Below are 15,568 nucleotides of genomic sequence, written 5' to 3' on the forward strand. Positions count from 1 at the left end.
CAGACGTTAGAGCCACAGGTCTGTAGTCATTAAGTCCAGTAATTTTGGGTTTCTTTGGGACGGGGATGATGGTGGAGCGTTTGAAGAATGAGGGGACTTCGCACAGCTCTAGTGATCTGTGAAGATCTGTGTGAAGATGGGGGTCAGCTGGTCAGCACAAGTTTTCAGACAGGCTTGTGTCACACCGTCTGGGCCTGGTGCTTTTCTTCTCTTGTTCTTTCTGAAGACGTCTGTAAGCAGACTCGTCACCGTCCTGAATGAGGCAGATGAGTGTGGTGTCTTCTGCAAAATTCATTCAAAAGCTTGACAGAGGGATCTTTAGATGTGCAGTCGAGGGAGAAGAGCAGTGGGGAGAGGACACAACCCTGGGGAGCGCCAGTGCTGATCGTACGGGTGCTGGATGAGAATTTTCCCAGCAGCGAGTTTCTGTAAAGCTGAGCTCAAGTGTGCTTGCGGAGGAATGTAAACACTCACGAGAATGAACGAGCAAAACTCCCGCGGCGAATTATACACTTGGGAACAAAACTTCACTAACAAACATGACACCTATGTCGCACAAATTTTATGGAAAATTGAGCAGAAAACTTTCCTTCTAAAAAATTACTAAATTGCAACAATTGGCATTTTCTGGCAAGACATTTGCTTGTCTGTGTCACCAGGTGACAGTAATGAAACTTCCTGCAGAATGGTTATCTGAATATAGAATGCGGGTAACCACAATTAATGTAATCACCATTAAAAATTATATGTATTATTCGTCCAATAACAAAGTTGGAACGTAATACAGAAAAGCTGCCAAAGAAAATAATCACACATTGGCTAAACTTTTCTTATCCATCAGGGATGAAATAAGTAGGTTAGGTGTTCTACCAAGACCTCATTAAATCCACATCCGCCACTTAATGATGTGCTTAATTACCAGCCTTTGTTGGAGTGTGTGCATCTCTTCATCTTTTCACGGCTGTTATTCAAATGAAGACTCATTATGATGCCACTATAGAGATTCGTGGGCCGGCGCTATACGTGCTTCAATTTTGATAACCCACCCACATCATGGAGATAAAGATGCTTGCTTCACAATACAGTCAAACTGTGCAAATCAACACGCTTGTCACCTGTCATATTTTATCACATATCTTGAATTGAAAAGCCAGAGGGAGGGGTGGAAACAAATTGCCATTCAAAGAAGCTTCAATGCATCACCATTAGAGATGCTCTCGCCTTGACACTGGGAAAATAAATAAGTCGAGCAATGGTGCCTGAGATGGTGGATCACGTGTTGGTGTAGAAACATACATTCATTGTCAAAAATAGCAAAAACTGATAATTGCATGATGAAATAATTTTGGAGGAAAGAGAAGATCTCAGTTTCTGTTAAACTGAAAAAAGTGAAGATGTCACAAAAGGGCACATTACAGTTTTTGTGTTTTGTTTTTTTTTGACCAATTTCTCAATATTTTAGGTCACTTTTTCAAAACTCTTCACACACACAACAGTCTATGTGGACTAAACTGTGGGTCACTTATCATTGCTTTGGTACAAATTGCATTCAGTGACTACTTTTTTTTCCAATTACATTGGACAAAAACACCACCTAAATTATATGTACAGGCCAATTTGCATGTTTACATACTCTTTCCAAAACTGTTACCTTAAATTTCAAATCTTAACATAATACAAAACTGAAGAAGACAGAAATCTGCTACATTTCTACGGTAATACCATATTTAAATATACTCCAAATCTAAAAAAAAAAATACTATCAAAACAATTAGATGTAGGTGAACACCTACATAGTCTTTCAATTTCATAACCATCTGTTAGAAAAGGGGACAACTTACAGTATTTTACAATCGCTAGGACCCATTTCTCAATACACTTTTTCAAAACTCTACTCCAACCAACTTTCAACTAGGCACAGCAGTTAATCTTACTGTCAAAATGCACTAAAACTACCAAAACACTTCATACATGTCTCAAATCAAAACGTGTTCTTCCATAACACAAAGGGTGACACCTAACATGCACACTTTATTACTCACAAAACAGTGAACTGAAAAACATTAACAACAGTTAGTTATACAATTCCTTCTTTTGTAAAATGCTTACGTTTAACAGTTTTAAACTAATATGTAAATGTGCAAATTGGCCTATGGGTAGAGATAGTTTTGGTAATGGTTGTGTCTAAATGAGAAAATAATTAATGTAATTTTTAAATACGTTGTCACTGAATACATTTTGTGCCGAAGCAGTGATATGATCCACAGTTTAGCCCACATAGACTGCTGTTGTGCTCACAGTTTGAAGAGCTTTGAAAGGAAAAGCAAAATCACTAAAAACACTAAGAATAATTTTATAATGTAATATGAATGTGGACATGTAACAAACTGCAGCAAATTCTAAACAGTTGAGAGGTGCCATGCTTGTTTTGAAAATACATTTTACAAAAGAAAACTGTAAAAACCTGTTTTTTGGTGTTTTTTAAATCATTGTTTTATGAGTGTCCTGGTGTTATTGATTTGAAACATGCATGAAGTTTTTTGGTAGTTTTAGTGCATTTTGAATGTGAAATTAACTGCTGTGCCAAGCTGAAAGAGAACTGTGTGAAGAGTTTTTTTTTTTTAAAGTGACGTATTGAGAAATTGGTTCTAGCTATTGTAAAAAAAACTGAAATGCATTAGTCAGCTTCCAAATTTGTCCTGCCTTGGTGTACAGACACACAAAGAAAGTAAAAAGGAAGATGATACTTTACAACAGTGGCAACATTCACCTCAATCAGAGTGGCAGGAGAAGCCCTCAGAGACAATCAAACACAATCAAGTCAGTGGCAGTGAAAACCCTCTGGGAATCTATGACGCAAATTCCTCCTCATCCCCAACATAAGCAACACTTATGACTGATATTTCTCACAATAGAATCCATTCGTGGATTCCGTCCCATTCTATCAGGTAAACCGGATGGGTGTAACCAGCCTGCGGGACAGATAGTGAGGAACATCTAATCAGGAACATTACCGCTGCTGAACGGCCTCCGCTGACAAGCAGATGACGAGAGTGGAACTCTCATTTTCCATGTTAGGGCTATCAAATTCAGTGAGCGGCACACAGAGGCAGAGGTCCGATAGAACATCATCACCCATAAAAACAAACCCAGTGTTTTTGGATTGCCTCCAAATTGAGTTCAGATGGGCGGGAGCGGAATCCATCACGGTACTCACTGGACACTCTGCTCTGAAATGCCATTAGAGGAGCTTAAATCACTCTGCCAGTCATCTGATATCAAACAGGGGAATGGAAGGGGGCATCAGATGTGGAATACATGGTGGCAACAAAACCTCTCTGACACCTTTTGGGAATATAAAGAGTAACTGAGCCATAGCACTAATGCTAATGTTGACTTGCTACACATGTTGGACAGAGAGGCAGGATGTGAGTGGGCACTTAAGAGCAGAGCTTGCATTTGATTTGCGATATTGAATAGCTGCAAATTGGTTTGGCATGGCTTGCAATATAGGAGCAACATTTAAATGAGGAGGATCTGTCTTCATGCAGAATTCGGTTTCTGATTTTAATCAAACACAGCTGAACCAGCAAATCAATCAATAATACTTGGAGAGAGGAGATCATTAGCATTCCCATTCATCTCAGTTGCAGTTGCTTTGACATAAATTGACAATTATTTTCTGAGATAGTCACCTGAGACGTAAATGTCATGCAGCGATCACTCTGGAACCAGAGGAAAATAACGCAATGTAAATGACTATGCTGTGCTGTGAAAGGAAACAGACATGAGAAAATATGTGCATAAGTGCATTTCATGCTTTATCATTTTTAATTTTAATATGATTTATTTGTATATTTGATATTTTATACACTTTCAAGATTTTTAAATGGCTGCATTTAATTGCATTTAATTGATGAAAAATAAATGAAAACAGTAATTTTGTGACATGACTATTTTAAATATATTTTAAAAGAAGCGATTACTTCAGTCTTCAGTCACATGATCCTTCAGAAATCATTCTAATATGTTGATGTGGTGCTCAAGAAAGATTTCTTACTATTATCAATGTTGAAAACAGCTGTGCTGCTTAATATTTTTGCGGAAACTGATAAATTTTTTCAGTATTCTTTGATGGAGAGGAAAATCAAAAGAACAGCATTTGAAAAACATTCACAGTCATGATACATTGAATAACAGTGTGCAATAACAAGAGAAAATGATCAGTATTTCCCATGTAAATGTATATTTTGTGTAGTATTTAGTGTAAAATAAAACAGCTTTTATTAGGCTAATGATATTTACTGCAGTCTTCATCTCATGTGGGAGTACATGACTGTGAGCGTATTCTTCAAATTATTATTCTTTTTTTTTTTACATGTAAAACCTGTTAGTGAGAGAAAAGTGAAGTGGAGTGGAGTTCTGAGGGCACACTCTCTCTCCCATTGCTGTCTTTCGTCCATAGAGTTTGATCACATCAACACATCAGTCTTTTTAAGGATGCAAACCAGTGGGCAGACCGTCCATCTCAATCATCATATTCATCTCAAGGTGATCAAGGTGACCATCATCCTCTCATTTTTTGATAACCATAATTTTGCCAAGTAAGTGTTCCTCTTTCAATCCTGGAACAACTTTACTGTCAAATAAATATCCTAACCCAATCCCTAACCATCAACTAGATGTCAAATCAGAAATTAAATGATATATTGGTATACTGATAAGCAGAGGCGGACAGTAACTAAGTACATTTACTTGAGTAATGTACTTAAGTACACTTTTTGAGTATCTGTACTTTACTTGAGTACTTTTCACTTCACTACACTTCTATCAAGGTCCTCGAAGTAGAAAGTCGTTACTATGTAGCAGCTTTGAAAGTCAGTAGGTGATTTTTTTCTTCTCTAAAACGGGACTTTCACTTTCACTCAAGTAATGGAGTTGAGTACTTTGTCCGCCTCTGCTGATAAGAAACTCCAAACCCAACCCTAAACCTAACTATATATATATATGTGTGTGTGTGTGTGTGTGTGTGTGTGTGTGTGTGTTCTCGATCATTAATCATGATTATTTAACATGATTATGAGTGGGCCATTACCAAAACTTTATCTGAATTATTTATTTATTTAGCGATATAAATCAAATATATATTTTCAGTAAATAAGGTTGCTATGACATTCTAGATACCAGTGAAATTTCACAATTCTCAATACCACAGCAGAGAACTAGAATAACTCATGTTAGCAAAAAAGGTCCTCAAAAATGGAAAAATAATGAAACAGACAATAATACAATAAAAACAATAAAGCAAAGGACAAATACAAAAGAACAAAATACAAAATGAAACAAACAGTGCTTTTATTTTTTTTATGCAAGTATAAAGTATTCAGCTAACAGGCTACTACAGCAATTTGAATAATCAAATGTAAAATAAAACAGCATAGTTTTCAATGTAAGAATTAAACTTCCTTTGTATCGTATTAAAGCTACAAATGTCCTTTAGTGGGGCACAATAACCATTTTATCTAGATTATTGGATTTTCATAATCGTTGGAGGCCAATTAATTGCAATCGATTAATTGCACAGCTCTAATATATATATATATATATATATATAATTTGTTTGAACATTTTTGTGTAGATTTAATGGTGCATACAATTTTGTATATTTTTAGTTTTTATTTTCATCTCTTACATATTGTAGCAGCACAACTTATTCTGTCTGCCTGTGACAATCTATGCTTTATCAGAAACTGCAGACTACTCTAAATAATACCATTAAATGTTAAGTTCAAAGTTTTGTCAAATTCACAACAACACAGCAGACTGCAGTACTTGCTGACAATAAAATGTGCCATTGCTACCATCACTGCCAGCATGGGAAAAGAACTAGTTATTGCACTTGTCAAAGTTTGCATGGTTCATGGCACTGAATCTTTGAAATATATTAGGATTTTGTTTGAGGCAGTTTGTATCAACTAAACAAGAAACATTTTCTTCATTTTGTTTTTGCAATGTACAAAAGTTGTGGTTGGCTGTTCTGCATGTCTAAATGAGAGATTCCTTTTGACAGAATAGAGCTGTTAAGTCATGTCATCAATTTGCAGGCCGACCCAGAAGGCTAATTCGCCATGCATTCCCTCTGGAATTTCTAATAGGTTTTCAAAATAGCGGAAAGAGACTTCAACAACATACAGTGATACCTCAAACATGAATTTTGCAATTACATTACTTGCTTTGCATTATGTGCAGCACAACCTTGTGGTAGTTACAGCCCATAAAAGTAATTCTATAATAGATCCTAAAGCACGCAGCAGTTTAAAATTTATGTTGTAGAAGAAAATGTTAGGTATCTTACAGTAACATTAACCACAGTCCTTTTACTCATAAATGGAAAATTGTTATTCTAAAACAATTCGAATATCCTGAAGAAACCCATGGCTCAAAAATGCTAATTTCCTCTGGATTTTAGGACTACAAACTGAACAGCTTAAAATTAATTCAGCATTGATTAAACATATGAAAAATCATGGATGTAATTTTATCTGTAATTCTATTTAGTCTTCATGCAGATTGCATGTTTGTCCTACATATGAAACTATAATATGAATCCACTGTTTACTTTACAAAAACAAGCTGCTGAGAGCGGCAACATGGCATGTAGCACATTTTACCATACCTTATTAGCTCAACTGTTAATGGCATCAGTCTGCATTATGATTTTTGTAGTGGTTGTTGATTATAGATCAGGACCATCTACTGTACTTCAAATAATACAGCTAAAAGAGAAAAGATTGAGGCTCAAGGTTTTACCTCTAGGCATCTGGCCAGCTGTAGATGGAGTGCCACATCTGCACTCTCTGCTGATTTGATCATCCCTCCTGAAAAGAGAACAAATCTCCTTATCATGCAGGTTATTTCACAAGATGGCAAAAGTGCTCATAGTTTTCATGGTTACATGCAGAGTGATTGACTACCGTCTAAGATTTGAAAATACTGCTTGAGCTAAACTGCTAACATTACACGCTCTTACTGATTATATTAAAGGGGTCATATGATGCGATTTCAAATTTTCCTTTCTCTTTGGAGTGTTACAAGCTCTTGGTCAAGCCCACCGGCCGCCGCTCACTCTAGGCCACCGCTACTCACTCTATCCCGCCGTGTGTGACGCTGTGCGAAACTACTTTGCTTGGCCTTCCAACAGAGGACGACTAGAAATCAGTGGTTAAGCTGCATTTACAACACTGTTCCAGAACAGCTCAACACAAATATTCCGATGTGTGCAGCACATTTTATGGAGTACTGTTTCCATGAGCTTTGTAAAAATCGAAGCGTTTCAGAAAGGCGGGGCATAGAGGAGAAACAATAATGTACAGTATGTGGAAAATAATGTTATTTTTTTTACCTTAAACCGCATAAACACATTTCATTACACCAAATACACTAAATAATGTTCTTTTTAGCAACATCATATGACCCCTTTAAAATATCAATACTTAATTGGTTTTGTGTACTGCAGCTTTTGTACTGCATTGTATTGCTCCTACCATAATGGACAGCATTTATTTGACTTTACTGAGGAGCCCCATGTGGATGATCTGAGGTTCAATTAATCAATTATTTTAGGTTTAACTTATTTATAGATGTGCCTTCACAAGGCTTTGTCTCAGAATTAATATTGTTTCATGAACTTGACACGCCAACTTATTTTAAACAGCTTTGAGCAAAAACTATCTGGAAATCAATTATGGCAATCAATAGTAAAATTATGAAAGTAACATCCATTTAGAGGGTCACCTGCATGGTCAACTACTACAAGAAAATCCATTTTTAGGTTCAACTGAGGAACATAAGGACAAATAGATAACATTATGCACTTCTGTTCAAAAGTATAGGGTCAGTGAAATTTCTTAAACAAAATCACTCAGCAATTAAATTGATCAAAAGTGACAGTAAAAAGACAATTTTACATTGTTACAAGAAAACTGTCAAATAAATGCTGTCAAATAATTCCTGAAAAAAGGAAGATGGTTTCCACAAAAAAATAATAAGCAACACAACTGTGTTCAACTTCAACATTGATAATAATAAGAAATCACCAAATCAGCATATTAGAGTGATTTCTGAAGGATCATGTAACATTGAAGACTGGAGTAATGACTGCTGAAAATTCAGCTTTGCCATCACAGAAATAAATTCAATTTTAAAATATCTTAAAGTAGAAAACAGTTATTTTAAATTGTAATAATATTTTGGACTATAACCTTGTTTACTGTATTTGTATGTTAAAACAATATATATATATATATATATATATATATATATATATATATATATTCTGCATACCCCTATTACACTCCCTTCATCCAAAATTTAGTCTCAGAAGGGGTTTTGAGGGAGGGTATGCATGCCAATGGAACAGCTGGTATTGCTTATCACTATCTACTTTGCTCTTGCACTAATTTATAAGAGTAATGCAACACCACAGATTTCTCAAGGAAATAGCAAGATGCTCTGAATAGCCAGATGTGCCTTAGCTAAATCAGTAAAAACTGTCTTCTTTTGTGCAAAAATGAAAATAATGGAAATAATTTGGTATTGTCTGGAACAAATGTTAAAAAATTATATAAAAATCTGTGATGATTGGACAAGTTGACATTTCAAACAGCAATGAGACATAAATTTCATCTTAGTAACAAGGAAGCCCATCTTAAAAGTACTGATTTGTGATTTCATATCAGTTCTGTTTTGTTAAATTGATATGAGCACTATTTTTGACGACCTGCAGTGGCCAAACAATTTTCTGACCTCACTGTAATGAGCCTTCAAATTCAGTGTAGCCTGGGTATGTGCACACACACACACACACACACACACACACACTGAATAATACATAGACAGAGAAGAGGGGAGTCTAACACACACTGACACACCGTCTCAGATGCAACATTCTTCAATCTTTAACAAAAGCAGCCATTACGCTCAACTGAATGCACCCTGGTGTCTCAATTCCTTTTAGACTTCCTAAGAAATTATAAAACACACACACACACTTTTTAATGGAAACCATTGACCCCCATGGTCATACCGCAGTTACCCAAGGATCGATTTTCTTGTTTGATGTTTTCAGCGGGGCGGGTGTTTGCTGTGGTTTTCATCAGTATGGAGATACTAGATGTGGATGGAGTGGACAAATAGAGGGATGGTGAACGTAGAAATGCAGGATGCCGAACAGCCTGAAGTGTGGGAGGTTAGTGGAATGAAGGGAAGGGGGAGGAAGAGCAAGACACGGCGTGACATCTCAGTCCCAAGAACTGCCAGAACGCTGCAGAAGTCAGAGCCGAATCACTGAAGAGAAAAGGAAAAGCAACAATAAAATTCTTAAAAGTAGACGTGTCTCAAAATACTAAGTGGAAAAAAATCAGATGAATACCGTGACCCAAAGTCACTTTTTAGAATAACTGAGTTCAGGGTCAGTGGTTTGGATTCGCCAAAGTATTTTGGAAAGCTAGCAAGGGCAGTTATAACATTTCCACATGACATTTCCTCAGGTAACCAGTAAGTAAATAAAGAAACACTGTTTTTTTTCCCCTCATGCCCTGTGAAAGCGGTCTGGCCGACTGGTTGGTCCATCTGTCCGTGCCTGTGGCAAAACCTCAAGGCAAATGCTCACATATACTGTACATCACGCCACCTGTGGGAGAGCAGTTATTTCGTTCCACACAAACACAATCATTTTAAAGTCTGTGTGCACATTTAGGTCCATGTGTACCACAATAATGGCACAGGTCTAAAGATGACTCCAACCTGTAGCGATTATTTTCTGGCTTATCTTTTATTTGTGAACTGTGATGAGAGCTGGGAAATATCAAGTAAATCATCTTAGTGACTGGTGGGCATTCAAAGATGCAGTTACACATTCTCTCCTTCACTTTATTTGTCCTCAAGTTCTGCACAGAAATAAAACAAAAGCTCTATCTGGCCTTTTCTCTTCTTCGCCTCCATAGGCCATCAAAATTGACAGGATGCTAAGAGCAGCTCAAGGTTGAGAGCAGCCTTCACTGAAATGATTTTGCCACAGATTTGACAGCCCCCTATTGTTTTCTGTGTACGTAATATGAAATCCTTTATATTGGGGTTAAAGTCACAACATTAAAGGCTGAATTTAGTAAATTGATGCATCGCCTTTTTCACAAGGTATTTATTTGCAAATGCAGTGTAGTTGTCAATATCATTGTCAACAACATTTAATCAATGTCATTCCAGTGTTGTTATTGTTAACCAAAATTAAAGTATTAAAATAATTCACATTATTTGAAATAAAGATGAAGTCAAATAAAATATAAATTATGAAAAACTTTAACTTTTTCCTTGGCAAGTAACTGAAATAAAATAGGTTTAAGTACAAAAATTACTAAAAAAAAAAAAAAAAAATCAAAAGCTAAAGAGAAATATAAATAAAATAATAATAAAAATGAGAAAAGCACATAAAAAAACAAAATGTCAGATGTTGGATAAGTGCTTTTGCTTTAATAATACAATAATACATAATACAATTAAAATGTATTATGTGTTTACTCACATTGCCTTTGTTTTATGTTGTATTTCGTTTAGATATACACAACAACAGAAAAAATTAGGATGAGGGGCAAACACTTTTTCCCAGCACTATATACAGAATATGTACTATAGCACTATATATCCCTGTTGAAGAACTTTACAAAAAAACATGTATTTTCATTAGTGTATTTGTGCATCTATAGATGAATATGTTTTATAATCAATAGAGAACACCATAGTTTTACTTTTAATAAATGCATTACAAGAAAAAAAATGCAGTGCTTCATTTTGCAGTAAAATTGAACTGTTTGGTATAAGCATGATAAGCATGTGTTTAGATGGTTAGATGGTTTAGAATGTTAACTGTTTTGAGAGCAATCACATTACTTTGGAGAAGTGTCAAATCAATTGAGAAAAATTGTAAAAGGAAAGTTCACCATAAAATTAAAATTCTGTAATTATTTACTCACCCTCAAGTCATTCCAAAACTGTAACCGTATGTTTTGGAACACAAAATAGCAGTAAAAATATTCTTCATATTATCTCCTTTAGTTTTCCATGGAAAGAAACAGCAGCAAACATTTTTGAAGGACATTGGAGTGAGTAAATTACCAAATGTATATTTTGGAGCAAATTACTCTTTACATTTACTTGTTGTTTTTTTATATATACATATTATCTCTAAACTTGCTTTCAGAAATTATAATAAGCTTCTGTTGATCACTGGAGCTCTGGCCCATGAGGATCTATTGATTGTTGCTGTTGAAATGGCAGGGAGTTCAAACATTCTCAAAGCCTATTAGAGACACATAATTTATACAGGAGAGCTGATGCACATCCTTTGGAGTCCCAAAAGTAAAGCCTTGAATGTAATGCGTGTGTGAGTGTGTGCGTTTGAGTACAGGGAGAATCTCTTAATCTCTTAAAGGCCTCTGTTTATCTCAAGTCTTTTTAAGTTTATCTTAAATTCATCTCAGTTTCTAAGTTTTGAAGTGCAGTCCATAACTATATGACTTGGAAGCTAACAAAAGTAATACAACAAATGGCTTCAAAAATACCAATTTCTATGATGATGCTCTCAAAATTTAAAAGAAATTCGATCCGTAAGGGGCAGTCTAAAGATTTTAATCATGCAAAATTATTTCAGACCCCGTAATAAGGACAACAGGATATGATGCCATGCTCTAGAGCTTATGTAAATATTAAATATAAAAGTACTTTCTCTCTTTTTTTGGCAGGTCCAGTTTTTTTTATCCCTTTTAGTAATCAGTTCCATCTTTCTTTTTTCTCTCACCACCAATCCACTTTGCATTCATCCTCTCCCCTTATCACTTACTCTTGCTTACATCCCATTTTACCTCAGTAATCCTCCTTTCGCTCCTTCCTTCTGTAAATGGGAGGGAGGTCACTCGCTCTAGGTGGCAAATCCCTCCACTTCTGTCCTGGACTGATGAGGAGTGAATGTCTGTAATGAAGAGAGACACTTTCCAGTCACACAGTAACCGAACTAACCACTGTAAGAAGGGGAATTCGGTAAGTCAAAAATATTAGAATTACAGTAGAATTAAAAACCCCCAGTCTAGAGCAATGAGCGCGCATGGCAACCAAATGGTGCCGACCAATTCACAGAGCAGAATATATACCACCTGAGGACCAGCTTTTGATCAGTAGAGTGTTCGGTGTCAGAATGGGAAAAGATGCCGATTCATCAGAGTTTGATAAAGGACAACTTCGATTTCGGTAACTGCATGCCTTGTGGGTTATTCACATGCCGCTGTAGTGAGTATGTATCAAAAGTGGTGCACGGATGGACAAACGATGAACAGTCGTCCAGCCATGTGTCATCCGCAGCTCACTGATGCCAGAGGGGAGTGGAGACTGTCGGTCATTGTTCACAGCGACTGGAGGGCCACAGTGCGACAAATCACCAGCAGCTTCAACAGTGGTGAGACCCTGGATGATTGGAAGAAAATGGCCTGGTGTAATCAAGATTCCTGGTGCTTCACGTCGATGGCCAAGCACGAATACGCCGATTACCAACAGAGGCTATGGCACCTCGATGCACTGTTGGGCAAACACAGGCTGGTTATGCTGTGGGCGATGTTTTCTTGGGACACTTTAGGCTCCATTATCCCAATAGCACAATCCCTGACAGCTGTCAGGTCTCTGAACATCATTGCGGTCCAAGTGCACCCAATCATGGCAACTGTGTTGCCTGCTCGTGATGGCCATTACCAACAAGATAATGCGCCATGCTACACTGTCAGATTCGTCAAAGAGTGGTTCGAGGAACATGATGGTGAATTTCTGTTAATGCCTTGGCCTCCAAATTCACCTGACATGAATCCAATCGAAAATTGGGTTTGTGCTACATCATCACCACCACGCAATGAACAGGAACCACAGGACCTGCTGTTGACATTATGGTACCAGATACCCCAGGAGACCAATCGCCACCTCACTGAATCAATGCCTCATCGCATGGCTGCTGCTTTTAGGGCTAAAGAAGGTCCTACAGGTTATTAGATAGGTGGTCATAATGTAATGGCTTTTCGGTGTTTTCATGTGTACTTGGGCAAGATTTGTTGGGGATTTTGGGATACACTGGAAGATTTTAACTAGAAAAGTTGCTTCAAGGCAACATCAAAACCAGAGATTGCATCACCATGAGTGACAGTTTATTAAAACAGACTGTGACGGTGTCAGTAGAAGTCAGCCTTTTACACATATCTAAGATGTCTCATCGCTTACACTATCCACAGAAATATCTTAGAAATGGACAGCTTGTCCCAAATCAGTTCAAACAGGAGTCAATCAGTCTGAGTGGTATGAAGTTAAAAAGTTCTTTAGATGCCATCAGGTACAACTTATTGCTTTCTGGGTGCATCTAAACTAGAATGCCTTTAAAACAGTCTCTTTTTAAGGGACTGTTCATCAAAAAGTGGAAATTCTGTCATCATTTACTTACTCTCATGTAGTTCCAAACCTATATGACTTTCTTTCTTTTGCACTGTTCTTTCTTTCAACTGTATACAATGAAAGTGAATAGTGACCATGGCCTGTCAATCAAAATTCTCAAAAAATAACAACTTTTTGGTCTGTTCCTCTCACAAATCTATCATATGGCTTCAAAAGACTTGGACTACTTTCATGGTTCTTCTTTGGTGCTTTTTTGAACCTGACAGCCCCAGTCTCTGTTTGTGTTCTACTCTGGTTTGGAACAACATGAATGGGAGTAAATGTTCAAAACGCCATGTTGAAATGTTCATTTTTGGATGAACTATCCCATAACGCATAATATCCTCAGCTGGTGGTTTGGCGACAGACAGTAGGCGGTCACGCTAGTAGCTTGGCGGCTTCCCCCGACAGTCGTGATAACAGATTGCATCCATACGTGGATGACAAGCTCAGAGGAGCTCTGAGCGTTTACGCTTGGGGGAAGCAAATGAGCAGTGATGCAATCATGAGACAAGCCCACTGTATGTGAGGAGAGAGGGACAAAGAGGAAGAAATTGAAGGATTTGGGGGGGGGGGGAAGAAGAAAGAATTATTCTTTATCAGAAAGAAAGACAGAGGAGGGTTAGAATGTTACGTCTGTCAGGAATTCAGCAAGGAGGCCGTAAGAATCTGGTCTACTTCTATGCGAATGTGTTTGTATGTGAGCCTGCCTTATTAGTTGCTTCGAACTGTGCACCGGCACAGTAATTATAACTTTGTTTATTTGTCATTTTGTCCTCCCATTCCCAAGAGAGGGGGTGGGAGAGAGGCAGAACGACAGTGATGACCATTACAGAAAATAATTATCCCTTATCTCCAAGGGACGGAGTCTCAGAAGGTTACATGGTGTTTTAGGAAAATAAATAACATCCCTTTAGGAGAAATTATGCATGTCTAGTGAAATAAGCATGTGTTGTTAAATAACAATGTATCATGCACTTCAATTGGTGCCATAAATTTTTAACAAAGCAAACTCAAGTATGCTCATCTAAAAGACAATTGCCCATCAGTTCTTTTCCATGTAGAGCAGCAGGAAGTGATCATGAAACTGAAACTCTAACAGTTTACATTCCAACATAACATTTTGGTTGTTGTTGTTTTTTTCCAGTTGGCTACCCATTTCCGAGAGACAGTGAGCGAGAGTGAGCGTATACTGATTAACAGTCACCCTGAGTGCACTGTTCGCACAGTCTGCCAAGTAATCAGTTTCATACGAATGCCAGCATGACACCTGCAGCAAGCAAACATCGCCCTGAGATTAGACCCAACTCTTGTGAACTCTCTCTAATTAACACAAAATGCTTAGGTTCTGAATGTCTATTAGTCCATTTTAATGCATATGATCAATAAAAAAAGATAAATGAGCTTTTTATACAACCTTTGTTTTGTTTCAGATGAACTGTGTATGTGTCCTCAGTGTTCGAACTATACCGTGGACTTTGGGGGAGCCCACTTGTTTTTTTTTTTGTTTGTGCGCTTGCGCGTGCCTCAAAAGAGGGCTTACAATGACTTACAAAGATACATAACAGCTACAAGTGTATGCACTACTTGCTTTATGCAAGCACTATATAGGATAAATAACTATACAGGATTTACCCTATTATACTTTATTGTGTCCTGTGTTCTTTGAGCTGGAGCTTTTGTCACAGATGAATGAAGAGTTTGATCTCAGCTCTCATCTCATTCCTATTAATCTCCAAAGCCTGGAGCAGAGCAAAAACTAAGGATGCACTATATATCGGCCAGTATCAGCCGATAAAAATGTTTTAATGTTATCGTTATCCACCCGATAAGAAAATTTGGTCGATATAGTAAAGCCGATAAATAATGCATTTCCTTCAGAGACACTTCAGATGCGCACAGTTCGCCATGATGGAGCACATCCACAACTGGATTCACGTACTTAGTTCAGGTTCACTTGTGCATTTGCATCTTTTTGTGAATATATAAGTTGTAATATTATGTTTATGTTGTATAAATATCTGATTATCAGATAGCCTAATTAACCCGCTAA

This window comes from Sinocyclocheilus rhinocerous, unplaced genomic scaffold (genome assembly GCF_001515625.1).
Source record: "Sinocyclocheilus rhinocerous isolate Xijiao unplaced genomic scaffold, SAMN03320098_v1.1 scaffold831, whole genome shotgun sequence".
In the NCBI taxonomy this organism is placed as follows: domain Eukaryota; kingdom Metazoa; phylum Chordata; class Actinopteri; order Cypriniformes; family Cyprinidae; genus Sinocyclocheilus; species Sinocyclocheilus rhinocerous.